At 54.1% G+C, this 27,633-nt stretch overlaps 1 protein-coding gene and 1 long non-coding RNA gene across 14 annotated transcripts in view; both read left to right on the top strand.

The window, feature by feature from the left end:
- Window positions 1–1,675: 1,675 nt before the first annotated feature.
- Window positions 1,676–13,490, top strand: LOC110259707 (uncharacterized). The gene is made up of 3 exons (XR_014836731.1): window positions 1,676–1,817; window positions 3,272–3,425; window positions 11,039–13,490. It is a non-coding gene; the product is annotated as an uncharacterized LOC110259707 (long non-coding RNA).
- A 10,504-nt stretch (window positions 13,491–23,994) lies between these two features.
- SHANK2 (SH3 and multiple ankyrin repeat domains 2) overlaps window positions 23,995–27,633 on the top strand; it is a 513,576-nt gene continuing 509,937 nt past the window's right edge. For 12 of the 13 annotated variants that reach the window (XM_085010449.1, XM_085010452.1, XM_085010454.1 and 9 more), the window contains exon 1: window positions 23,995–24,164. The gene's annotated coding sequence lies outside the window, so the exon portion shown is untranslated. Of the gene's footprint in view, window positions 24,165–25,076; window positions 25,204–27,633 lie in introns of those variants that run through there. The other variant, XM_085010448.1, reaches the window with a different exon arrangement.

The following is a 27,633-nucleotide window of genomic DNA, read 5'->3' on the forward strand; positions in this document are numbered from 1 at the left end:
ACCCTCCCAGACAGGCCCAATCGTCTTCCATCAAATATCCGGGTGCCCCACGTCCCAGTCAGGTTGGCACATAACACAGAGTCTCACACACAGTAATGTCGTTGACCACTGAGCTGGGAAGAAATGTGTCCGGCTGAGTCTTGAGCCAGGGCCAGCCGCTCAGGCACACGGGCCCCCTTCCCTGTGCCCTCGCGCCCGGCTCCCACTGCCCCCGGGGGTTCCCAGGCTCTGCGCATTCCTGAACAGGCCTCTCGGTCCAGTGGGGTCTTTCTCATGGAGGCCGTCCAGCATCTCTGAACAATCCTGCCCTGTTTTATTGTTTGCGGCCAACAAGCTGGATTATGAAGACAGACCGTCCTTCTTCCGGATTCTTGCCCCGCACAACCCACCCGACCAGCCGGGCCTGTTCTGCACCAGGCAGCCAGCATCCGTCCACAAGGAAGCTCCAAGAAGCTGGCCTCTCCCCTCCTGACGGGCACGGACCGTCTGTCAGCTGCCTCTTCTTTCTGCTCGAGACATGAGACCCTACATTCCCCTAGGAAAGCCAGGGCTGGGGGAGGCATAACTAGGAGGTTGGCATGGACGGGTCCACCTGCCTGTATGTAAAACAGACAAACTGCGGGAACCTGCCGGGGAGCACGGGGAACCAGAGCCAGTGTCTTGTAATAACCCAGAGTGGAAAAGAAGCTGAAAAGCAACGCATTCGAATCGCAGTGCTGCACACGAGAAACTAACACGACGCTGTCAATCAACTGCACTCAACTGAAAGAGAAAAGGAGGGAGGGAAGGAGAGGAGGGAAGAAAGCAGGCCGGTTTCATTCAGTCCTCGCGGAGCAGGTGTACTGGGGCCGTCTCCGTGCCTGGCCCCAAACCTGGCCCCAAGGATTCGGAAGTGACCAAGATATGGCCCTTCTCGGTCTAAGTGGGGGAGGGACCCCCAGCCAGAGAAGGTGGGAGGAACAGAGCACATGTGGAGCCCAGGGCTGTCACCCCGCCTCGGACGGTCCAGGCAGGCTTCCAGGAGGGGACACTGTTCCATAGGAGTCCAAGGACCCCCCAGGATTGGGACTGCCCAGGAGCCGTGGGAACAGTAGAGGCTAAAACGGGGTCATCCGTGGTGCGTCTGTTCCCGGAGTGCCAAGGGCAAGGCTGGAAGGTCAGGAGCGTCAGGGGGACCCAGAGCGGGTGCCACCTGCCCCCGTCTCTGTGAGACTTGGAGTCAGTCCTGCAGACGGGGAAGGCTCCAGGGTAGCACGGGGCCTGGTTGGGGGTGACAACCCCCCCTTGGGACCCGAACAGACCAGAAACGGCTCCCTGTCCACAGAGGACCACGGATCTGGGGGGGATCCTTGAGTTTTCTGGGGCCCACTGCCACCCCTGCTGCCCTCTTAAAGATGCCCTCAGATGCGTCTGCATCTCCCAGGGAAAGGCGACTGCCCTGGGGTGGCTGAGGCTGCCTGCGCTCTGGAGGACACACCCCTGGACAGAAAGGTGCCCAAGGGCCACAGCTGGTCACAGCAGGGAAAGTAACCCTGCCTCCACCCCACCCCACCCCCAGCAGTGGATTCCAAAGGCCCTGTGACAAGCGAGGACAAAGGGGTGGTGTTCGGCCGCCAGCATCACCGTCAGTCTCGCCCAGCACCCCGCCCCCTGCCACCCTTGCCAGCCCAGCAAACAAAGAGCGGATTGAAGACACCCTGTTCCCGCTTCCTAAGCCCTCTCCTATTTATCTTCCTCAAGGTGCGATTGAGGGAGGGCCCAGCGGGGGTAAAATGCTGTGATTACTGGGCCTCCAGCTACGCTGCCAAACCGCGCAGGTGAGTAACCCTGAAACAGCCCCGCCAGGCACGGAGCCCAGGTGGGCTCTGCTCAGGCCTTCGAGCCTCTTCAATTTTCTTGAGTGTTTTTGTGGCTGAAGCCCAGCAAAGAATAATCTTGGCCAAAACATCAATTTATGTATTTCTGCCTTAAATCGTATCAGAGCCATAGTTCCTGTTGGGGGTCAGGCTGAAAGTCAGGCCTCAAGGTCATCTCAAGGTGCTTGTTGCCTATAGACGAAAGAACTGCCAAGCTCTGGGCCCTGTTTCTCCCCTGCCCCTCGGGCCTGGACTCTTTCCTAAAATTTCCGAGGTCGTTTTTACTTGGTCTACTGGTTTCTGTAAGGACTTGTGTCTGGTTAAAATGTCTTTCCCATGGCTGATCGTCAAGTTCCCCACCTGCCAGCTCCCTGTGCCTGAGACAAGGAGCAGCTCACGATGCAGCATCTCCGTGCACGCGAAACGGCGCTAGGAAATCAACACTAAGATCCCCGTAGGAGTTCCCGTCGTGGCGCAGTGGTTAACGAATCCGACTAGGAACCATGAGGTTGCGGGTTCGGTCCCTGCGCTTGCTCAGTGGGTTAACGATCCGGCGTTGCCGTGAGCTGTGGTGTAGGTTGCAGACGCGGCTTGGATCCCGCGTTGCTGTGGTTCTGGCGTAGGCTGGTGGCTACAGCTCCGATTCGACCCCTAGCCTGGGAACCTCCATATGCCGCAGGAGCGGCCCAAGAAATAACAAAAAGACAAAAAAAAAAAAAAAAAAAAAAAAAAGATCCCCGTAATTTCAGAGTGGGGACATGCTCAGAGAGGTGAAGTCAAATCCTCAAGGTCACACAGCCAGCAAGGGGCAGGGCTGGGAGTTTGTTATTTTACCACTTGATTGAGGTATAATTGAGGTGCAGTAAGCTGCCCACGTTTACAGCATATAATTCAGGAGTTCCCATCATGGCTCAGTGGAAACAAACCCCACTAGTACCCATGAGGATTCGGGTTCAATCCCTGGCCTGGCTCAGTGGGTTAAGGACCCGGCATTGTGAGAGCTCTGGTGTGGATTGCAGACATGGTTCCGATCCCACGTTACTGTGGTTGTGGTGTAGGCCGGCAGCTGTAGCTCTGATTCGACCCCTAGCCTGGGAACTTCCTTATGGAACAGGTATGACCCTAAAGAAAAAAAAAAGTGTACAAATTGGTAAGGTGGATTTTTTTTTGTTTTGTTTTTGTTTTTGCTATTTTTAGGGCTGCACCTGTGGCATATAGAAATTCCCAGGGGTCGATTCGGAGCCGCAGCTGCCAGCCCACGCCACAGCAATGCCAGATCCTTAACCCACTGGGCGGGGCCAGGGATTGAACCCTCGTCCTCATGGATGCAGTCGGGTTTGTGACTGCTGAGCTATGATAGGAACTCAGAGCATCATTATTTTGAAACTGACGTGGATCACTGCCTCTGTTGACAGCTCACTCCGTCTTCCCGAGGTGTCTCTGAGGCGTGGAGGTACCACACTTCGCTGGGCCGTTCACCTGCTGATGGATGTCTGGGCGGGTACACATCGAGCTGCGGTCAGCATTCGGGCGCACGCGTTGCTGTGGACATGTGCTCGTGTTTCTCCAGTAAGTACCTCGGGGAGCGTGGCTGGGTCGCACGGAGGGGGTGTGTCTGATGTTTCGAGAACCTACTGCCTTGTTTCCCGGTGGCCACGGCTCTGCTTCCAGTTCCCCGTCTTTGTTCTCTTTGCTCCCCCTGCCCACCGCCGCGCAGGTTCCCCAGATCTGAGCGAAGGCAGGATGACGGGTGGGATTCCTGGGGACGGGGAGGCCCCCAAGAGATTATGGGTCATCTAGACAAGGGTCTCCCACGGGACAGCACAGGGAGCTATGTCCCATCTCTTGGGATAGAACATGATGGAAGATAGTTTGAGAAAAGGAATGTGTGTGCGTGTGTGTGTGGGGGGGGGCGCTGTACAGAAGAAATTGACACAACATTGTAAATCAACTCTAATTGAAATAAAATTTTAAACAACATGAAAAAAAGTGTCAAAAAGAGGAGACTGGAAGGCTTGATTAAAGGACCAAAGACTACCCTCCCCCTACTCGACAAAGGCCATTGAGACCCCGACCAGGACCTGCCCCCCAGCTGGACCTCATGCCTTATTCTACAGGTCTTTCTGTTGTTTGTTGTTGTTGTTTTGGGTTTTTTTGGGGCCACACCCATGGCATGCAGAAATTTCCAGGCCAGGGACTGAACCTGAGCCACAGCAGTGACAACGCCAGGTCCTTAAGCTTCCGAGCCACCAGGGAGCTCGTATTCCACAGGTCTTTCCTTCTACATCCTGGATGGTGAAACCACCTTCCTGGGAGGCGGGACTTCCGCTCACCCCAGGACAGGTCACAGTCCATGGTAAATTAGCCAGTTTCCAAGCTCTCGTTGTGGCTTAGCCGCTTACGAACCCAACTAGTATCCATGAGGATGTGGGTTCCATCCCTGGTCTCACTCTGTAGGTTAAGGATCCGGTGTTGCCGTGAGCTTTGGTGTAGGTCACAGACATGGTTTGGATCTCGTGTTACTATGGCTGTGGTGCAGGCCGGCAGCTGCAGCTCCAATTCAACCCCTCGCCTGGGAACTTCCATATGTTGTGGTCGCAGCCCTAAAAAAAAAAAGCCAGTTTCAAGGACTTAACTCTTTCGTTACCAGGAGAGATGCTTCACTTCGAAGAAAAGAAAAAAGAAAAAAACAAAAGAGAAAACCACTCTTGCCTTCTTGGGAGCCTGCCCTCACCTGTCAGTTTATAGCCGGCTGTTCCATATACGGATCTTGCCAGACTCCACTTGACCTTTTTTCCCTGTTGCTTCCATGAGTCTCATATTTGGATCATAGAAACGAACACACAATAAGCTTCCAAAGAACCTAATATGTTGGTTTATTTTCCTTCCCATTCACGTGGCTTCATCTCATCACTACAAATTGCACTAAGTGGGAGAATTTTTAAGCTGCAGGGTAGGCTGGGAAGTTGCTGGAGAATTGACCAGATCTTTATGAAAGCGGTTCCTTCCTTTAAAATCCTTTAACAAAGATGTAAAGATGGATCTAATGACGTCATGGATAATCCTGCATTCTTGCATGAAATGAGATGTGTTTTTCAAAGCTAAATATAAACCTTTCAACTGGGTAAACAAATAGGGCACAAAGACTTTTCTTATTTCTAGAATCGTTTGGGGATTAAAATTTGATCCAGTTTTAAGGAGAAACAGATGAGTTCTGTGTAGGGACATTAAGAATTGGTCTTGGCTACAACATTATTTTATTTTATTTTTTACAACATTATTTTAGGCCATTATGTCTTTTCACTTAGAGACTGGTTAAGTGAAAAAACTAGTTAGTTTTTTGGCCATGTGGTAAATCAGAGTCACTTGAAAATATGGCTACCTGGGAACCTTTTGAGAAGGACAGCAAGAAATTATTTCCGATCAGCGAGACTAGGTGTCAAAATAGGAGAAAAACTGATTTTATTCATTGGATATGATATCACAGTATTTGGGGTTTTTTTTTTTTTTTTTTTACTATCTGTGTAATCGTTTTATAATTAAAAAAGAATACAGGGAGTTCCCTGATGGCCTAGTGTCTAAGGACTCAGCATCGTCACTGCTGTGGTGCAGGTTCATCCCTGGCCCAGGAACTTCTGCATGCCAAGGACATGGCCAAAAAAAAAAGAATATGGAACATGATTTGTAAAGAATCACTCATAATTCCCAACAGCAAGAGGCAAATATTGTGAATCTTTCAGTATATATTTTTGCAGGCGAATTGTTCTGTATTTATATATCTATGGCTGCATATGAAAATATATATCATAGCAAGCCTATTTTCAAACTAGTCGTTTTTCAAACTATGGCATATTGGAGATGTCTTTCTGTATTAACAGATACGTCTTTTTTTGTTTTTGTTTTTGTCTTTTTGACTTTTTTAGGGCCGCACCCATGGCTTATGGAGCTTCCCAGGCTAGGGGTCCAATCGGAGCTGTAGCTGCCAAGCCCACGCCTGAGCCACAGCAACGTGGGATCCGAGCTGCGTCTGCGACCTACACCACAGCTCACGGCAACGCCAGATCCCTAACCCACTGAGCAGGGCCAGGGATCGAACCCGCAATCTCATGGTTCTTGGTCGGATCCCCATCGTGGCTAACCCCTGAGCAGGGCCAGGGATCGAACCCGCAATCTCATGGTTCTTGGTCGGATTCCCATCGTGGCTAACCCCTGAGCCACGATGGGAACTCCAACAGACATGTCTTCTTTGGTGCTAATCTCGAATGTCAGTCTGCGATCCCAGCTCAAGGTCTTTTCACATTTCAAAGTGTATCCATCAGTGTCTGCTGTGATGACAAATAACCCTGAAATCTCAGCAGCTCTCCACCCCCAAGCCTGTGTTTCTTCTTCACCAGAATGTCCGGGGCGGGGAAGCCAGGGCCCTGCTGGGCTGGATGCAGGCCGGGGAGGGGGGGTCAGGTGAACATGGGTAGCTCCCCCGCACGTGTCCCTCATTCTGGGCCGAGGCCAGAGGAGCAGCCTGTCATGGTGACGTCAGGGGTGTGTGAGGGCTGGCCAGCATCCCTCTGCCAGCCCAGAACTGTGAGTCCATCCATCACCGAACAAAGCAAGGCAAATCAACGGGGGCGGGGGGCGCGGCGCATGGCGGTGTGCGTTCCAGGTGGGGGAGCAGGAAGTGAGGGGAGTGTAGAGCAGCTGTTTGCAGGATACAATCTGGTGCACGTATGGAAAGAAAGAAGAGGAAGCTGGGGTTCTGCTGGGTAAGCGACTAACAGTGATCTTTGGTGTGGGCACAGCAGTTCTTCAAATCTTGCTCCACGTTGTTGTCTGTCTTTTGTCTTTTTTTAGGGCCGCACCCGCGGCGCATGGAGGTTCCAGGCCAGGGGTCGAGTCAGAGCTGCAGCTGCCCGCCTACACCACAGCCCCAGCAACGCACGATCCAAGCTGTATCTGTGAGCTTCACCGCAGCTCACGGCAACACCGGATCCTTAACCCACTGAGTGAGGCCAGGGATCGGATTGAACCTGCGTCCTCGTGGATACTCGTCACGTTCGTTTCCACTGAGCTACGATGTGAACGATTTAAATCCACATTGTTTTGGGGGTTTAAATAGTGAGCATGCTAGTTGGTAGGAGATAATTTCCGCTAATGATGCGGACACTGACAGCTAATAATGACGCACCTTTAACACTGCGAGCTTTTGCTTGAATTACCTTATTCAGTTCTCATCACAACCAGATAAGGTAGTTATTATTATCGCTGTTTGAAAGGTGAGAAATCGGAGGTTTAGAAGACGAATTCAGGAGTTCCCATCGTGGCTTAGTGGATTAAGAACCGGGCTAGTATCCATGAGGACATGGGTTCGATCCCTGGCCTCGCTCAGTGGGTTAAGGATCCAGTGTTGCCGTGAGCTGTGGTGTAGGTCAAAGATGCAGCTCAGATCTGTGGCTGTGGCTGTGTCTGTGGCCCGCAGCTGGAGCTCCAATTCAAATCCTAGCCTGGGAACTTCCAAATGCTGTGGGTGCGGCTTTTGAACACAACTGTAGATAACAAATTCAGGCCTTTTTGACTTCAAGACTAGCTCTTTAACCCTATAAACTCCAAGGCCACAATTTTAGGAGTTTGTGCACACCTGGGATTTCAATATTCTTTTTCTTCTTCGTTTTTTTTTTTTTTTTTCCTTCTTTTTCAGCTGCACCTGCAGCCTGCGGAAGTTCCCAGGCTGGGGATTGAGTCCGAGCCACAGCTGTGACCTATGCTGCAGCTGAGGCAATGCCAGATCCTTAACCCACTGCACAGGCTGGGGATCTAACCCACACCTGTGCAGCAACTCAAGCTGCTGCAGTTGTGTCCTTAACCCACTGCACCGCCATGGGAACTCCTTCCCTTTCTTCCTCATGTAGAAGGGAAGCAGGCTGCATGCTGCCAGGGAGCAGAAATGACCCCTGTCTGAATAATCTGCCAGTTGCTGGGAGCACAAATGAAGGCTCGGTCCCTAGGAAGCTTGTCCCCGATTTCTGTGTAAGACACAGCCTCATCGTATGCGTCACTGAGGCTGGTCCCTCCCATTTCTGGTTCTCCTCCCCTTCCTGAGCACATGCCAGAGAATATTCCATCCCTGGTCCCCTTAAAGTTGGACATGGCCACGTGGCCTTCCTTGGCCAGTGAGGAGAGAGCGTACACAGGTAAGGAGGCGTTTATGAGCCAGGGAGATCTCCTGGCCCCTCTCCTCCTGTGCTCTGACAATTTTGGATTCACGTGGAGGACAGCTGTTCTAGAAGCCACCAAGACCCACAGTGGTGAGGGGGACACCAGCAGTTATTGTGTTAAACCAACAGGAATTGGGGGATGTTTGTCACACCGTATATCTCAGTCCTCACTGACTGATACAAGTTCCTCCCAGCTGCCTCCAGCACCACTCCTCTCTCTCTTGTTGAAGCTTGCCAGGTCTTTAAAAAGACATATTTCTTAGAGTTTTCCTTGTGGCTCACTGGGTTAAGAACCTGACATAGGGCGTTCCCGTCTCGTCTCAGTGGTAACGAACCCGACTAGTATGCATGAGGATAGGGGTTTGATCCCCGGCCTCACTCAGTGTGATAAAGCTCCAGCATAACCAAGAGCTGTGGTGTAGGTCGCAGACGCAGCTTGGATCCCACGTTGCTGTGGCTGTAGCGTAGGCCGGCGGCTGTAGCTCTGATTTGATCCGTAGCCTGGGAACTTCCTTATGCCAAAGGTGCAGCCCTAAAAAGACAAAAAAAAAAAAAAAAAAAAAAAAAAAAAAGGAGCCTGACATGATATCCATGAGGATGCAAGTTTGATCCCTGGCTTGGCTCAGTGGGTTAAGGATCTGGTGTTGCTGCAAGCTGTGACATAGGTCGCGGATGCGGCTCAGATCTGGTGTTGCTGTGGCTGTCGTGTAGGCTGGCAGCTGTAGCTCCAATTCAACCCCTAGCCTGGGCACTTCCTTATGCCGCAGATTCAGTCATAAAAAAAGAACAAAGAAAAGAAACATTTCTTCATCAGTTACGTTAGGAAAGAAAACAGGAGCCTAACCTATCGCATTCTTTACTCTCTGATCTAAAACCTGCCTGGCTCCCTGCTGGCAGCCCTGGTATCCTCCCGTGCTGGGGCAGGATGGCATCCCTAAGGTAAGGATGCTGAGGGGCCTCTGCCAGCACTGCCTTCTCCAGATGGGGCCAGCAGCTGCCTGTGCAGCCCCAAGGGCGGGTCCCCTCGTCCAGCTAACAGGTCTCGGGCTCCCCGTTCCAGCCACGTATCGGAACTGGTGCAACGATGCCCTGGCTTTCATGGACCGCTGGACCGTCTGCCAAGCCGCAGCAATCCACAGAGCCCCCAGCTTCCCCGGGCAATTATCATCAGCGCTTCTCTGCAATTTGCTTGGCAGCCTCTTTCACAGCCCTTTCAATAGTTATTAATCCCAAGAGCCAAATCAAGGAGACAGGGCACGTGAAAAAGAAAGCTACCCAAGGGCCGAAATGAAGCCTTTGGAAGCCAGTCAGTTGCAATTGGGAATCCGTTCCAGCCCGACCTCACGCCACGGTTGGTGAGTCCACCATACCCTCTGCTTTACCTGCGCGAGACGTGGCCCGACCCAAACCACAGGGCACAGCGCTCACCTCCGGGCTGCCCAAGGCTCAGCCTGGAGAGTCTTAAGCCGGACAAAAGCCACCTCCAACTCGCTGCTCTTATGTTTCTTCGCCATGCCTGCCACTTAATCTGCTCTTTTCCACAACACATGTGGCCACAGAAACTCATAACTCTTATCACAGAATCAAAAATCAGATAAAGTCAAAGGATGCAGGTACGGAATCTGTATTTTGCTGTTATGCAAAGCATCGACGGGACCGCCTCTTCCCCGAGTCTCTCTGCATCTTTGTTCCACATCTTCTTTTTGGTTTCAGTCTCCGCTGGTTTTTTTTTTTTTTTTTTTTTTTTTTTTTTTTTTTTTTTGTATCTCTTGCTGCAGCAATATGTGGTCCTCTCTTGGCCTGTGAGGCTTTTACTGTAAGCTCTCTGCCGCGATCCCATTAAAGGCACGTCGGGCACATGCACGGCAAGGTGAAGGGAAGGAATCACTCAGTGGAAGATGCTGTCGAAATTCTCCGTGCCGTGCATTCTGTAATTAAGTTATTTCTGGACCAATTAACCCTGCTGCCAGGGCTGGGGCATAGACTGGCTTAGGGAGAGCGGGAATCCTTCCTCATTGACGGGGCTTAGGAGCAGTTCTGGGGACCAACGGTTGAGCTGGACCCCTTTTTTGTCCTCGGGCACCCACCTCCAAGGGTTAGAAAGCCCACGAGCGCCCCGTGTTCACTCCTCCAGCCAACATCGGGGATCCCACTGCAGAATCCACACCAGGCCCACTTCTCAACCTGAACGCAGGCGGGGATAGTCCAACACTTTCCTTCTCCGGGTGTGCCCCGGGCACTGCAGGGGGCCTCGCACCTCCCAGAAGCAGCACAGAGACTTCCAAGCTTGTGTCCAGCAAAGGGTGGAAGGAACTCTTGGCCCAGCTGTGGACCCAGGAAGGCGCTGTCTTTCAGACAGGATGCTGGTTGAAACGGGCCACAGGGGCAAGAGGGCAGCACCCAGCACCTTGGTCCAGCGGGCATCCGGAAAGGCCACAGCTCTAGAACTCAAGACTATGGCTCCCTGATCTAGAAGGAGAGCTGGCCTGGGCGGAAACAGGTCCCCTTGGCAGAGACATTGGCCAAGATGCACAGGGAAATATTCTACTCTTTTTTTTAAAAAAAACCACTTATTAAAATTCTTTTTTTTTCCTTTTTAGGGCCACACCTGCCACATATGGAGGTTTCCAGACTAGGGGTTGAATCAGAGGTACTGCTGCAGTCCTATGCCACAACCCCAGCCACACCAGATCCGAGCCTCGTCTGCAAACTCCACCATAGCTTGTGGCAAGACTAGATCTTTAACCCACTGAGCAAGGCCAAGGATCGAACCTCATCCTCACAGAGACAGCTTCAGGTCCCTAGCCCACTGAGCCACAAGGGAACTCCTAAATTTTTTTTTCTTGGAATTAAAAACTTTTTTATTGAAGTAGAGTTGACTTACAGTTTCATGTTAATTTCTGCTGTACCGCAAAGTGACTCAATGGTGCATATACACGTATCCATTCTTTTTCATATTCTTTTCCATTACAGTTTATCACAGGACATTGAAGGGAGTTCCCTGCGCCACGCAGTAGGACCTTGCTGTTTATCCATCCTGTACATCCTCGTTTGCCTCTGTTCACCCCAGACTCCAATCCGTCTCTTACTCTTCATTCAAAATTGAATTTAAACATCCATTAATTTTATTATTGTCCAAAAAATCAAATCTATAGCCTCTGCATTCTGAAATGAGCTCTAAAATCAGCCCCCGACGTTTCCATACGTCCCACTCCAAACTCTTGACTTTGAGTGTGTACTCCGAGTCCAATACAGGGAGCTCCCGACCTGATGTCCAGGAAAGTCCTTTGTATTGAGCCCACATCACAAGAGTGAGACAAAGTCTAATTCAGCTCTCACCTGCCGCTTCTTTAGTGGTCTGATGGCAGCCCCAGGGCCTCCTTCTCTTTCTGGATTAAATAGCCCCGGGTCCCCCACAGCCGTCTTTGTGATGACAACAGCCAACCGAGAAAGAGCACTGGCTACGTGGCAGGCTCTGTGCTGAACCCCTGCCCGAGCACGACTTCATTTGCCCTCCTAGAACTCAGTGACACACATACTATTAGCATCCACGTTAGACAAACAGGGGATGCGGGGCTCAGCATGCGTAAGTAAGCGCCCCAACACCATGCAGCTGGTACAACGGGACCGGGGCCAGATCGCAGAGCAGGTGCCGGCTCCAAGCTACACCCGCCCACCAGGAGCCTGCCTCCCTGAAAGTGGCTTCCCTTCTCTGTGGTCCAGACTTCTGAAATGCATTCCTCCACCGCCTGTCTTGTCAAATCTGCAACGAAATTGTGCTGAAAGAGCACAATTTCCTATTGCTGACGGGGTGTGGGTGGGGTGGTTTTGAGGTCCCCAAAGTTGCAAGGACCCAATAGCACCAGTGTTATTGGAGAAATTCTGGAATCAAGAAGCCTGTGTGGCCCTCTTCCTCCCCACTCCCTCCACTCCCTCCTCCCAAAACTAGGTCTCCCCCACCTCAGGGATATGCTTGGGAGAGAAGTGGATCCCACAGGGCTAGGTGGTGCCCCCAAGAGGGTGATTTTTGTCTCTCGTGTCTGCCCTGAAAGAAACGTGTTATCCTAGGACCCTATTATTTTAATACCTAACAGCAATAATAACAATGTAACGATGTTGAAACAATGTAACAATAACATACTTAATGAAAGATAATAACGTAATTAGACTAATAACTACATGATCACTTATGCAAATGCAAGTCTGACCGCATCCTGCTTGCAGCCCTGTAGCATCTGCAACATTTCCACCTCCCGGGGGGGACACTGGGTCCATGTTGGAACAATGCAGTGGGACAATGAAGGGGACATGTGGTGACAGGGGCAGGGGCGGGGGGTGTTTCCCCTTCACGGTCCCCCTCCAGTCTCCAAGCTTCTGCTGCCATGGAAACAATGAATGGTCTGTTCCCACCTGGAAGGCCAGTTTGTTGGAGGAATTTTTTTTTTTTTTTTTTTTTTGTCTTTTTAGGACCACACACACATCATATGGACATTCCCAGGCCAGGGGTCCAATTGGAGCTTCAGCTGCTGGCCTACACCACAGACACAGCAACACGGGATCCAAGCTGCATCTGCAACCTACACCACAACTCATGGCAATGCCGGATCCTTAACCCACTGAGTGAGGCCAGGGATCAGACCCACCTTTTCACGGATACTAGTCGGGTTCCTTACCACCGAACCATGATGGGAACTTCCTGTTAGAGGAATTCGACAAATGAAGAAGTTGGGGGGGGTCTCAGTGCCGTGGCTCCCCTGGGGTGCATGAGCTGGTCCCTAGGGGTGACCAGGGAGTCCCTGGGCTGAAGTTCATGAGAACTTCAGTGACTCTGGCTTGTCCATCACAGCCGGCCCTGGGGTGGGACCTGCCCTGGGGGGGGGGGTTTCCCAGTCTGCTGGGCTGGGCTAGGGCTCTGGGGCTCCCCAGAAAGAGCCTGCTGTCCAAGGCCCCACACCCAGCCCCTCCCAAGGGGGTGAGAAGGGGGCTGAGCAGCGTCTTTTTTCCTAAAACCTGGTGGACCCTCCCCATGCCCGGCACTACAGGCTCCCAGCAGCCCAGAGAAAGAGAGCGAAATGTCCACGAATAAAACAACTCTGTGTCCTGCTTCCCATTTGTTGGGGGTGGGGGTTGCTGGGTAGAGTTGGAACCCTCGGACCCTCTCTGCCAGGCTGCTGGTGGGGAAGCCTTAATTCGGCTCCTGTAGCAGAAAGTCAACGAATTCACTGCTGACATTTTCTTTTGACTTTTATGTCACCTCTTCTCTCTAGAATTCATCTCCTTGCTTCTGACCTCGGAAGGACAGGGACGAGGCTTGGTAGGAATTGGGAAGCCTACCAAAGGCTCCAGCAGCTTCCCAGAGGGTGGGGACAGCCCAGAGGGTCACGTTTCCATCATTCATGCATTTAAAATGAAAATGCTAAAAGAATATTGCCTCCGCTCATCTGTCCAACTTAAACTGTTAGGAGATTTGCTTTGGGTCCTGCAAGCCACCACGGTGGGGTTGATAAGAACGCTCCCTGGGGGCACCACCCCAGCCCGTGTCTTATGCACCCAGGGGGCCTGTCCTCTTTGGTTTGTGGTGGGGGGAGATTTCCAAAGACACCTCTTCTCTGAGACGGATCCGGATTCATAGCTGTGCATGCAGGGCCCCCGTCGTTTGCTGAGCCCCCAACACTGGCCCCTGATAGCAGCTCAGCCAGCCCTGGTTTCCCTATAAACCTCAAGGTTTGGTGGGTGGATCCCATATCCACTGGTCTTGGGTTCAAGTCTGTGCATAAATTTCCTGCTTATTCCACCTGCCTCCTGCCCAAGTGGACTGGCCACCTCTTTTGCTGATGGGGCCAGTGGGTGAACCAGCCCCAGCCCCCGGCCCCGAGAACACTAAGGGAGGCCTGGGGACAGGATCTCCAGCCCCATAGAGGGACAGCGTGTGTGTCTGAGCAGAGGACCTGTCCTTCCTAGTGGGCTATGAGCAGAGACTGGGACGGAGGGTGGCCCCGGAAGGTTCCCTTCGGTGAAGGTGGGGGTCTCTGAGGACCTCAGGAGGAGATGGGGGGCGGGAAGGGATGGGGTGAGCTGGGAGTGGGAGCCCTAAAGCAGGGGAGAAACAGCCGGTGGGGCCGGCCCAGCCCTCGGGAGGTGTGGCCGGGCAAGGAGGGCGGGGCTGGAGGAGACTCGGAGGTGGCATCGGGGGATGGAGGGCAGCGTTCAGGCACCTGTGGGGTGTGGTGACACCACGGATACAGGGCAGATGACGGAGGATGTGAGGGCCTTGGAGACATGAGCGGCTGGCGTGGGGACCGGGGGCAGGTGCCTCCAGAGACCTGGCCGGGAGCACTAAAGCTGCCGTGAACATTCAGACAGAAGCGTTTTCCATTTCTTTCGGATCAATACCTGGGTCGCACATACCAAGTGTCTGCCGAAGTCCAGGAGGAGTCACCAAAGTCCACCCCAAGGTGCTTGTGCCTTTAACGCCGCCCCCAGGGACCCGCGACCGCACACCTTCACCACTTTCTTCCTTTTCGGCACCCTACAGGTTTCCACCTGCTTCCCTAGCGGTTAAGGACAGGGAGCATCCTTTCGTGTGCGTGCTGGCCCTCTGACCACCCTCTTGGGGGAAGAGGTGGTTCTCACCTTGCATCCGTGTTTCCCTTGCAGCTTGTTCTCTTGCTGCTGAGTTTTTCCAAGCTCTTATTTGAAAGAGTCTGGATCCGAGTCCTCTAGCAGATCTGTGCGTGGTAAGGCTTTTCTCCCAGCCTTTGTCTTGTTTTTTGTTCTCTTTAGAGTGTGTCTTTCAAAGCCTAGATCGGTAAAACTTTGATGGAGTCCAGTGTATCCATTTTCTTTCCTTTTGTGGAGTGCGCTTTTGTTGTCCTAAGAGCCCTTTGCCTGGCCCAAGACGCAAAAATTTCTCTCCTAGGTCGTCTTCTAAAAGTTGTATGGTTTTATCTTTTATGTTGAGCTCTGATCCGTTTTGAGGGAATTTTTCAACAAGGTGTGAGGTTTCTTTCTCCCCCCATGGGGATGGTTAATTATCCCAGCACCATTTGTTGAAAAAACTTACCACGTTTCAGTATTTTAAAATCACTTGCTCTTTTCTGTCATTTATTGAGCTTTAATTAGGGTTCTTGGCGATTTCTATTACTTTTTAAATGGACACTTAGTTTGCAAAGATTCTTGGCATATTTAGAATATTCGCTCATGTTTTAACATGGAGCTTTAAATATGTTCTCTGGCTCATCCTTCCTTTTGCTCAATTTCATCTTTTGGGGGCTGCTGTCATAGAAAATCTCCCAATTCACACGTGGCCAGACTTCAGCTTTCCTTTAGAACACCTGATATTTAGAAAGGCCTTCTCCATCTTGAATTATAAGGATAATCATTGGTGGCTTTGCTCTAATTTTTTTTTTTTTTTTTTTTTGTCTTTTGTCTTTTTAGGACTGCACCTGAGGCATATGGAGGTCCCCGGGCTAGAGGTCTAATTGGAGCTGTTGCTGCTGGCCTACGCCAGAGCCACAGCAATGCCAGATCCGAGCTGTGTCTTTGAGCTTCACCACAGCTCATGGCAGCGCTGGATCCTTAACCCACTGAGTGAGGCCAGGGATCAAACCCGCAACCTCATGGTTCCTAGTCGGATTCGTTTCCACTGCACCATGGTGGGAACTCCGCTCTAATGTTTTGTTATTTTGCATTCAATGGTTAAATCTTTACTCCATCTGTATCTTTTGGGATGGGGAGCAGATTAGAGATTTAGCTCTTTTACAAAAATTGCTAGGCCTGTGTGACAACATCATTTATTGAATAGTTCTCTTTTTTATACTTTTTTTTTTTTTTTGGTCTTTTTAGGACCGTACCTGTGGCGCATGCAAATTCCCGGGCTAGGGGTCAGATTGGAGCTGCAACTGCCGGCTTACGCTACAGCCACAGCAATGCCAGATCCGAGCTGTGTCTGTGACCTACACCACAGCTCATGGCAACATCAGGTCCTTAACCCACTGAGTGAGACCAGGGATCGAACCTACGTCCTCATGGATCCTGGTCAGGTTCATTATCGCTGAGCCTCAGTGGGAGCTCTGGTTCATTTATTTTCATTGCTGACATGGCGTGTCTTGCTCATTCCTGTCTCTGTGGCGGTGGGGGGGGGGGGTCCTGCAGGTGGCCTCCAGGTCTGTGATAAAATTCGTGCCACATGCTTCCTTGCACGTGGCTTTGGTGCCCACTCGCACGCATCCTCTTGGCTGTAGATGCTGCTGTAAGACTTCCAGAATGGTCAACATCCGCTCCCACCAGTGTCCCTGGCTCTCAGTATGCTCTGCTCTTTTCATTTGGGGCCACTGGGTGTGAGCTCACCGTAGGTTTATTTTGCACATCTCTGTTCGTTAATAAAGTTGGGCACCGTTTTGAACGCGTCCTGGCGCTTTTGACAGCCTCTTTTGCGAGGTCTGTTCAACCCTTGCCCTTTCTTGAAATGGCCAGTCCTTTTCTTTAGACTTGTCTGTGTTCCTGATAGTAGCTCCACCATATTTCTTGCATAGTTACTCCTTTCTAAAGGAATAAAATGCTTGCTGGGTTTGGAAACCATTTAAAATTTTTATATTTTTATTTATTTATTTATTTTTACCTTTTTAGGGCTGCACCCATGGCACATGGAGGTTCCCAGGTTCCCGGAGCTACAGCTGCCTGCCGACGCCACAGCCACAGCCGTGCCAGATCCGAGCCATGTCTTCGACCTGCACCACAGCTCACAACAACTCTGGATCCCAACCCACTGATCGAGGCCAGGGATCGAACCTTCATCCTCGTGGATGGTAGTCAGATTCATTCCTGCTGAGCTACGATGGGAAGTCCACCATCAGTTTATTTTCTATGTCTGTGAGTCTATTTCTGTTTTGTAAACAAGTTCATTTGTATCACTTTTTAAATTCCTTATAGAATATATGGTAATTATCTTTTTCTGTCTCACTTACTTTACTTAATATGATAATCTCTAGATTCATCCATGCTGTTGCAAATAGCGTTATTTCATTCCTTTTAATGGCTGAGTAATATTCCATTGTATATATGTAACAGATCTTTTTTTTTTCTTCTTCTTCTTCTTTTTTAGGGCCATCCCCATGGCATATGGAAGTTCCCAGGCTAGGGGTCAAATTGGAACTGTAACTGCTGGTCTGTGCCACAGCCACAGCACCTTGGGACCTGATAGGCCACCTCTGAGACCTATGCTTGCAGCAACGCTGAATCCTTAACCCACCGAGCAAGGCCAGGAGTCGAGGCCTGCATCCTCACGGGCACTACGTTGGGTTCTTAACCCGAGGAGCCACACCACGGGAACTCCTGTGTCAGATCTCTTTTATCCATCCGTGGATGGACGTTCAGGTTGCTCCCATGCCTTGGTTACTGTGACTAGAGCTGCTGGGAACATGGGGGTGCGTGGATCTTTTTTGATTAGAGTTCCCTCTGGATAGATGCCCAGGAGTGGGATTGCTGGATCATAGGGTAGCTCTATTTTTAGTTTTTCGAGGAACCTTCATACAGTTCTCCATGGGGGCTGCGCCAATCGCCATTCCCACCGCCAGGGCAGGAGGGTTCCCTTTGCTCCGCAGCCTCTCCAGCACTTGTTATGTGTAGACTTTTTAAGGATGGCCGTTCTGACCCGTGTGAGGGGATACCTCCTTGCAGTTTTGATTTGCACTTCTCTCATATGAGCATTTTTTTTATGCCTTTAGATAAACTTTAAGAAATCTCGTCCTGGTTTGTTCAGGATTGCACTGAATTTAAGGATCTTTTGAGGGAGAATTGCATCCTTAAAGGGTTGAGATCCTCTTTAAGAATGTTGCTGAGGGGTTCCCGTCGTGGCGCAGTGGTTAACGAATCCGACTAGGAACCATGAGGCGGCGGGTTCGATCCCTGGCCTTGCTCAGTGGGTTAAGGATCTGGCGTTGCCGTGAGCTGTGGTGTGGGTCGCAGACGCAGCTCGGATCCTGTGTTGCTGTGGCTCTGGCGTAGGTCGGTGACTACAGCTCCGATTCGACCCTTAGCCTGGGAACCTCCATATGCCGCACAAGTGGCACTAGAAAAGGCAAAAAGCCAAAAAAAAAAAGAGAATGTTGCTGAAACGCAGCCTCCGTTCACCAGTGAGGAATAGAAATGCGGAGACAGAGTTTTGGGTGAAGTAGGAAAAAAGAGCTCTATTGCTTTGCCAGGCAAAGGGGGCCACAGCGGACTGGTGCCCTCAAAACCGTGTCCTGCCATGGAGCGGGTAGTGAGGGGTCTTACAGGGTCCAAGGAGCAGGGCGTGACCGGCGTGCGGATACCCTTCCGATTGGCTGGTGCTGAGGTCCTTGGGAGGCAGCATCCTCAACCTTCTGGTTCCCAAGTGCTGTGGGGGGGCAGCCCACAGTTAACGTCTTCCACCTGGTGGCGTTTCGGTGTCGGCGAAACAGCTCCAAGGACACCGCTCAGAATATTATTTGTAGTCCTGGGGGAGGAACTAATTGTTCTTGACTTTGTCGAATGGCTCAGCTATTATTAGGAGGTCTTATTTGCTCGTTTTCCTTTCTTTCTGCATTTTCTCATGTCTCTGATGAAGTTTGTTTTTGGACGAGCGTTTTCTACGGACAAAAGGCAGGCGGAGGACACGGCTGAGAGTCTATTCTGGAAAGGCCTTGAAGGGTCCTGCTGGGTGCCAAGAGCAACGCAGGCAGCAGTTCCCAAGAAAGAGCCATACTGGCCCTTTCCGGGTGGCTTCTAGGTGCCGGGAGGGTCACCTTTAACCCTTTTAGCAGCACCCTAGGGGCTCGAGCGCCCTGTCACAGGCATGGAAGCTGAGGGGGCTCCCGAGGATGAACGGGCAGCAGTCTGGTTCAGCCGCCCCTGTTCTCAGCGGCAACCCTATACCCTCTATCTCTGTCCTTTGCGTGGTTCTACTTGATTTTTTCATTCTCTTAAGAGACTTTTCCAGGTTTTTTCCCCTCTCCGTCTCACCACGTTCTTTTTCCCTCTTGTTCTGTCGATTCCAGGACTGTCTCCATTTTCCTCTCTGTTTCCAACTCTTTACTGTCCATAAACGGAAAAGCTGTTGGTTTCGTCTCACCCCGTCCTAAACGCTGTCATGAGCGTTCAGTGATTTCCTTAGATATTTCCTCACCTCCCCCAAATGGTAATTTGCCTTCAAATATTTTATTTAATATCCTATTTAAGTTATTTGTTAGTTAAAGTAATTTGATATATTTAATTTTTATGCATGCACATACTAAAGAATTCCTTTTTTTTTTTTTTTTTTTTTTTTGGTCTTTGTGTTTTTTTAGGGCCGCACCTGCGGCACATGGAGGTTCCCAGGCTAGGGGTTGAATCGGAGCTGTAGCCGCTGGCCTACACCACAGCCACAGCAACACGGGATCCAAGCCGCATCTGCAACCTACACCACAGCTCACGGCCACGCCGGATCCTTCACCCCCTGAGCGAGGCCAGGGATCGAGCCTGCCACCACATGGTTCCTAGTCGGATTCATTTCCACTGCACCACGACGGGAACTCCAGTAATTCCTTATTTAATTTCCTTATTCCATTGCACTGGCTGGCACTTCCAGAGAGATATGAAGTCCTGGACGTTAACAGGCTCCCGTGTCTTGTTTCGGAATCGAAGGAGAATGAGCTAGTGTTTCCTACTGAACATCAGGCTGGCTATGGTTTGATACTTAAAAGGGAACAATATCAAGATATTCCCAAACAATTCCTTTCTTGTTTTGTTTTTTAAACAAAGAAGGTTCGTTTGCACAAACATGGCTCCTGACAGATGTGCAAAGAGTGAACCATTCGAGCATGACTGGAATCCACCTCACTTAGCCATGGCATGTGGTGTGTTCGAAGCCCTGCTGTCTTCTGTCTGTTGATAATTTGAAACGTTTGGCTTGTGCGTCTGCCTGCCAAGCAAGCCCCGCAAGCCTCCGAGCTGGTTCCAATGGGACCGCCTGCTGTGTTTCGTTTCCCAGGAAGAGCCTGAAGTAGGCCCAGCGGTTGGGCAGCCACTGACCCGCTCCCTCCTTAGCTGGCCTTTCCCAGCCTCAGGCCGTGTCACCTCCGGGGTGGTCCTCGATGTCCCCCGTCTGGGCTCGGTCTTCACCAACATCCCGTGGCCTCACCGATGACACCCACTCCCCGTGGGGTTTCCCCGCAAAGCTCTGCCACCAACAAGGACTGGGATGCGCGAGGCTGGATTTGAGACGGGGCGCCTGGAAGCAGGAAGAAGGTCCCGGGAGGGGAAGACAAAAGAGACCAAATAAAGGGGTTTTGTGGAGGTCTCTGCCGGCAGCACCAAGCACCTCTCAGAGGCCCCAGAGCTTCCCCGGGTGGGACTGTTCACTCGCTGGGGACGAGAGCACCTCCAGCTCCAGCTCCAGGAGGGCTGAGAGCTGCCCCTGGGCTGTGACCTCCTGCAGGCTTCAGGCTGCTCTGGCACCCGCAGGAGGCTGGGAGAGAACCAGAGCAGGAAGCAAAATGCGCTGGCCCGGGGGCAGCCTCCGGGGAGAGCCTCAGCCCCTATGCCCAGCCTGACCTCCTGCCTGCTGCCCCCGGCCCTCCAGCCCAGCACGAGAAGCTGACCAGCCCCTGCCACCATCGCAGATTCCAGGAGGAACCGCCCCCCTTGGTGCCCCCCTCCACCCCAGCGGCTCCCATTCTGTTCAGACGTCACTCTCAGGGGGCTTTTGGGAGCAAGTCCTTGGAAAATATCTTCACGGAACACCGAGGGAGGGGAATAAAAGGCCTGGCTAAGATACCGAGGACAGCACGGGAGGCGCAGAGGCGGGGAGACGAGGGGTCTGCAAGATCGGGGAATATTTACGGCATCAGGGCCTGTGGCTGAGGCCCAAGTGGCGTGAAACTGCCAAGAAATGCGTGAGTGGTTAATAGCTGATGTGTGGGGGGACGGGAGGGAGGCCGACCTCTTGCTGTCGAGGAAAAGGGCAGAGGGAAGAATCTGGCAGGGACGGTGGGGGTAGGACATGGGGCACCCTGGCTGGCTGGGGCGCCTACCTGTACCTGCCCTTACCTGCCCTGCCCCATGTACACCTGCCTCTCCCTGGCCTCGCTCACGTACACCTGCCCTTATCTGCCTCTGACGTCATGTTCCTTGGGCCCAGACGGCCTTGTCCCCCCGCTTCCCAGCTGCGAGCTGAAGGGCTGGGTTATGATGTCCCCCTCCGCCCCCCGGGCAGCCTAAAACCCCTCCTCTGATGAAATACAGGCCTCCGATGTCCCACACCCGGAGCTTCTCCTTAGGCAGGGCAGACCCTGCCTGCCGCTGAATGCAATGAGCATCTGGCTTAATCGAAGCCACAAAATATTTACAATATTTTTCCCGGGACAGAGGAGTTGGTTACATCTTTTCACGGTGCGCTGTCCCAGTTTCTCGTTCTGCGTAAGGCAGTGACTCTTTGCGGGAGGGCCTGGCGTGCCCTGTGCCTGGGAGGGGACACCCTTGCCTATGGTGCGTGATGGCCGGCACAGTAGCCAAGCTCATTCATGCATCAGCAGACGTGTCGAGGGGGCTCCAGGAAAAGGCGGCTTTACAGAAACAGAAGCAGCCGGTTCTGACCCCAAGAAGCAAAAAGGAGCATTTCTCTTGTCCTAAACTTTTGAAACAAGGTGCTCTGCGAGAGGACCTGCTCTGGGCCCACCAGGAAGAAGACCACCTCAAAAGGGCATCTGAGGCCCAAACCACTGGCAGGCATGGCTGTCCCTGTGCACTTGCCCTCCTGCCCCGCCCCCAGCCCCCGCACGTTCTCGGGAGGGAGAAAAGGCAGGGGTGCCGGGGTTTGGATCCCAAGCCTTTTCACGGGAGGTTTTCAAAGACTGGAAGGATGTTGCCTCATCTGTACAAGGCTGAACCGGATACCGAAACGGACACAGAGAAACTGGGACAGAAGCAGGACACTGTCCTTAAAACGCTAAAAGATGGGCCCCACACAGAGCGCTGTTGTTGAGCAATGGACAGATTGGAGGGACGGGAGGGGGTGGCTGAGGGGTGGCCAAGGGGTGGCCAGTGGGCGGACAGGCTGACAGAGGCCCAGGCCCCCGGGGAAGTATTTCTTGAACACACAGAAGGGCTTTGGCCTTTGGGCCCTCTATGAGGCCAGCGGCGAGGCGTCTGTGGCTGAATCCTGGCCACCTGCTTCGCTGGCTATCTGCAAGCTGGTTCTGGACATCTGGGCAGGAGCCTCTGGGGGGCTGGATCAGGTTGCAGCAGGGATGCCCTCCTGGGCCCTTGTCTTGAGTTGTGGTCGGAGGGCAAACTCATGGGGACGGAAGCCCTCCCTGCCCCTCGATCCCTGTAAGTCACTTCCTGGACGATTCCACACTGACAAACCCCCAAACCATGAGACCATTCTGCTCACCAGCCCCCTCCCCCTCGGCAGAACCCCCTGCTTCCATGTCAGAAGTATTGTGCCTGCAAGATCCCGCCCGGGCTTCATTCTTCTTGTTTGAAGGATTCTCATTATTTGACTGATTTGCCTCCTTTATGCACTCAACAAATATTTTATTAAATCTCATGCTTAAGGGAGCAGAGGAGAGAAAGGAGCTTGCATCTTACTGCTGCCCTAAAGGACTCACAGGACTTAGCCCCTGTGTGTCCTGAAATATTAGGCCCCAAACACAACTTTTTTTTTTTTTTTAATCTAAGTGCTTTTAAAGACTTCTTTGAAATGTGGGACAATTATGCAAGCAGGAAAAAAAAGTATCTAGAGCAAATATTTAACTTTGCCTTTGGTATGTTGAAGTCACTGGCCCATGCAAATCTCTCAGGCATGTCCTATACCATTGACTGAAATATATATCTCTTCTTCATGGGGAGACGTGGGTTGGGGTTTTGTGCAGAGGAAGGCTCTCTTCCGCCAGCCCATCATTCTCCCGGCCCCAGCCTGGACGCTACTGTTTGGCACCCTCATCCCCACCCCCTTCAGACCGCAGAGCTTGGCGGCAGGAACACTCTCCCTTTGCAGAAGGTTGGAAAACCCAGGACTCAGGAAGCTCCCTAGCGTGCTCAGAGCTACGCCACTCCTGCAGGTGCTGTGACCAGCGCATTATCAGGGTCTCAAGGAAAGTTACTAGCTGATGGCTCCTGCCCCAGGGTGGATGGGGTAAAGCCAGGGTCCCAGCTCGGGCTCCAGGGCCAGGGGCTCAGGACAACTCCCTCAGGCTTTTGGCCAACCCAGCCATCCTGGATAATATCCTGGATAATAATAGGATTCGCTAAAGGGGCGGGGGGCGCTGTGCTTTTTCCACTCTAGGATTCCTCTGAGCAGTGGGTTTTCACCCCCCCTAAATCTCTTCCCGGCTGGGAGGGCCGCCGGCCCGGGACAGGAATCGGCGCGGAGGCGCGCAGGTGCAAGGTGGCTCGGGAGGCCGATGGCGGCGCCTTGGCCAGGCACAAAGTTTTCATCTGCTCAGCAAACCTGGAGATGCCATGCGATCGGCCTCTGGGTTTCTGAACCCTGTTAACACAAAACACGCTGGGGCAGGGGCCGGCTGCGCCGAAGGAACCGGGCTTTACAAAATTGTGGGACTTTCTAGTCCGCTGGGTTTCACCGGCTGGGGGGGGCGGGGAGCCACGCAGCCCGGGGCGGGGCGGGGCGAGGCGGCCTGGGTGGCCGCCGGGTCCCCAGGTTGCTACAACAGACCCTGCACGCGGCGAGCCAGCGGCCACCGCGGGCGGGGGAGCCGGCCGGGGCCAGGTGGGGAGGGGTCGACGGACGCCGGCGCGGCCGGATCCGGGCGGGGGGCGCGCGCGCGCGCCCTTTGGCGGAAAGAGGACCCCTCCCCCATCCTCGCCGGTCCAGCCGCCCGCGCCGGGCCGAGGGGAGGGACCGCCGCGCCACCCCTGCCGGGAGCCCCCGGCCCGGCTGCAGCGCGGGGCGGGGCCTCGGCGTCCCCACCCCCCACCCGGACACCTGAGCGGCCGCGGCGGCCGCGGCTCCCGCGCTCGGGCCAGGCTGGGCGCGGCGCCGCTCGGGTCCCCGCGGCCGAGTCCGGTGCGCGCAGACGCCGGCCCTCCCCCGGGGGCTCCGACCCGTCCGGACTCGCCAAGCTGCCGCCTGGGCCAGGTGAGGCGGCGGCGGCAGTGGGGGGCGCGGGGCGCTGCGGGTGCGGGGCGGGGGTGGCGAGGGCACGCGCTGCTGCCCAGAAGCACCGTAGGTGGCCCCCGGGCGCCCGACAGTGCTCACTGGCTGCATTTTGCGTGCATTTGAATTCCAGGAGCACCAACTACCGGGTAAGCGCAGTCCTGGACACAGAGAGGCTGAGGATGGGGCCTGGGGAAAGGGTTCCTGGCGTCCTGGTGGGGGTCGCTTCTCTGTAGAGGCCCCCGCCCCCAGCTCCCGGTCTTCCTTCTGGAATAGGGGTCCGTTTAAAATGCTTTGGAGGCAGCCTGGGGGCAGAGCGCTGGAACACCCCCTTTGTCCCCTGCGCGCTCGAACCCCCTCACCTCTAGCTGCCTCCCCTTGGGGCAACGAAGATGGACCTACCTCTCCCGTCTGCCCGGGGTCTCCTTGCCCTAGGTCGCCGCCCGCTGGCCCGGGGACGTGGGCTCACAGGTCCGGCGGTGGCACTCACACGGGGCCGCCAGGGGGCGCGCGGGGGGCGGGGACCGGCGCCGCGGCCGCAAGGTCCCCGGAGACCCTGCGTCGGCTACCGGCGTCCAGAGTCCCCGTTCAGGTGCGCGCGGCTGGAGCAGCGGGCTCCGCGAGGCCGGGGCCGGCGCACCTGGCGCAGGCCCGGGGGTCGCCGGTTGGACTCCCCCGGGTCCCGGGGTCGAGCGGAACCCCCGCCAGGTGCCCGGCCTCTGCCCGCTGCGCGCCCCAGCCGGGGTGGGGTGGGGGGCCCGGCTGGTGCTGGTGAGCCGCCCCCCTCGCCGGGCCGCTGCTTCGCCTGAATTATGCAGGAGGCTGGCACCGGCGCGCTCGAGTTGCTCAAGTTTCCCTGGCAACTTTCGCCCGGGCATCGCTCCTCCCGGCTGCCGGGCGGGTCCGCCCGCGCAGCCCGCGGCCCAGGCGCCTCCGTAGGATGTCCGGGGTGCGGGGTGCGCCTGGAGACACCGACTGCTCACTCGCCGACGGAGCTGAGACCGCTGGAACATGCAAGCAGGTGCGACCCCCGCCGAGGGCCTCGCCGCCAGGGTTCAGAGGGTGCAGGGGTCGGGGTGGACCTCTCCGCTGGGGCTCGGGGGCTCGGCGGATCTCGCCGTCGGTGATCAGAGGGTGTGGGCCCGGGGTGGACCTTGCTGCCAGGGTTCGAAGGATGCGGGCCAGCGGCGTGCCGCCTCCGGGTGGGTCCGTGCGCCCACTCTCTGCGCGGGATGTGTGTCGGGGGTGTGGGTGCGCAGGTTAGGTCGGCTTACGTGGGTCGCCAAAGGGGGGCGAGACTGCTGCTGGTGACAGTGGGATTTCGCGGTGGAACTTTTAAAAGGACCCTAGGCGGCTGGATCTGAGAAGGCGCTTGGGCCCCTCAAGTAGGGGCACAGGTCGCAGTCCCCGGTACCCTGGTGGCCGGGAGCTGTGGGCATGGTCCTGGGATTCCTCAGAGGCCTTCCGAAAATAAAGTGGTTTCCGCGTGGAAGCTGGAGGTTGTAAATTAGATAGTTTCGTGACCTCTTTTTGTTGGAAACTCAGGTTTGTACGTTAATGAGGTCAATCTGCTAATTAAATTAAGCTCCAAGAAGTAGAGAGGTAATTTGGGAAGTCCTCCGTGGACGGTTGGCGGCTTGATCCCTACTTGGGACTTGAGGCCACTTCCGGTGCCCCCCAACCCCCCCCCCCCGGCTTTGCTGACCCCCCCTCCAGAGAGAGTCCGTGGGCCCTGGGTTCACCTTCTCTCCAGGTGCCCTGCTGCCTGTCGCATTAAATAATAATAAGTGACCACCTGTTCCCCACCTGGCGTCTGAGGGTTTGGGATGATCAGAGGTGCCCTGGAGGTGTCTGCTTTTGGAGACCCGGGTTTTTAAAGCACTGGCCAGGCCACCTAGGCTGGGTTTGATGAAGGGGTGGAACCTCTGTTTGTCTGGAGCTTTGTCCCCACTGGGGGTTCAGCGATGGTTGAGGGGGGAAGGTTGCTGTGGCAGCCCTACGGGGGATTAATAAATGGTGAGGTGGACTTTTGCCCAGGAAGTCACAGTATCCTTAGGGCAACAAGTGGGAGACCCTTGTCTTAGTAGGAATTAGGCTGCTTCCAGCGTGGCTGGATGTAGAACTCCGGGGTGCCGTGTTCTAGAGGAAGCAGGTTCCATTTTGATGCTGAGGAATTTCTGCTTTTCCAGAAGAAAGAATTGGGTGGGAAGCTGGCGCTTCTTTAAGCCCCTAATAGAGGCTGTGATTCTTCGAGCATCCAAAGGAGCCCCTTACGAAGAACGTGGCTTTGCCTATAAAGGTGGTTCCCAGTAGGCCGTGTGGACAGCCCTTGGCTGCTTTGAACAAATTAGATCCCTTTGGGGCGCGGGGGTGGGGAGGGAGCCTTTCTGCCTCCTGGCTCCGGGTACCATTCGCTTTGGACAGCCCCATTCACAGTCAGGTGAATTTCCCAGAGGGTTTCATTCATTCATTCACTCTTCTGTTTCTGTGTTGGAGTGCTTGGGGTTGTGGGCTAGGCCCTTGGCATCTAGGGGCCACCCTGGGCAGGTGCTTTGGTTCAAGCCTCTGGGACTGATTGGGTGAAGGGCTGGGAGCCAGGCCAGGTGGCCCTTGTGACCTGGCTGCGGCACCTGACCCGCCCACCCACATGAGGCGCCTGCCACCCGGCCAGAGGTCATCTAGGTTGTATTGGGTTTTCACGGCATATTGTTAAAATAAGCCCGATAGATACTCATCTGAGGGCCAGGAGCTGCCATGGGGCTGCCCTGGAAGGTTCCAGACTAGAGGGGAGAGGAGAAGGGATGGGACGGTTGGTGCGCAGTGGGACGGGCCATTGGGTGCAGGAGGGCACAGAGAGGGTCCTCGACCCCGCCTGGGCAAGGAGGGGATGGGGGAGGTAAGACCCCGGGGTGAGGCGGGGCCTGTCCCACTGTGCCTTGGCTGCGTTGTCCTGGGACCTGGAGGGACGGGTCTGGCTTTCCAAGCCTCTGAAAACTCCACACAGAGGTGCAGCTGATGATGCTGCAGATCAGGAGCCTGAAGCGCAGAGGAGGGAAGCCACTGGCCCGACACCCCGCAGCCAGGGAGCAGGGACCTGGGACCCGGGAAGGCTCCCAGGCTGCAGGAGAGCCCCGCCCCACCCCGCCCCACGCATCGCCCAGCAGGAACATCATCTGCTTAGGAGATTAGTTTCCTTCTTACTGTGGGGTGACAACGAGTCAGCAAGCGAAAAAGCGAGTTTCTGATGCTCCTTGATAGGCCAGGTGGCCTTTTTTTTTTTTTTTTTTTTTCTTTCTTTGAAAGCAGAGTAAAGAAATGCTTTGAAGAGGCTCACGTGTTCTTGGCTCCGGTGGCTGTGCTGAGATGGGCCTTTGGGGACCAAGGATGCGTCTAGCCCCAGCCTTCTCACCACTCAAGGGCTTTCTGTCTTGGGGCGGGGGATGGTCAGTCC

This window comes from Sus scrofa, chromosome 2 (assembly GCF_054392235.1).
Source record: "Sus scrofa isolate SSC_HxYL_T2T_F1_AM1 chromosome 2, Sscrofa_HxYL_maternal_Yorkshire_Landrace_v2.0, whole genome shotgun sequence".
Taxonomy (NCBI): Eukaryota; Metazoa; Chordata; class Mammalia; order Artiodactyla; family Suidae; genus Sus; species Sus scrofa.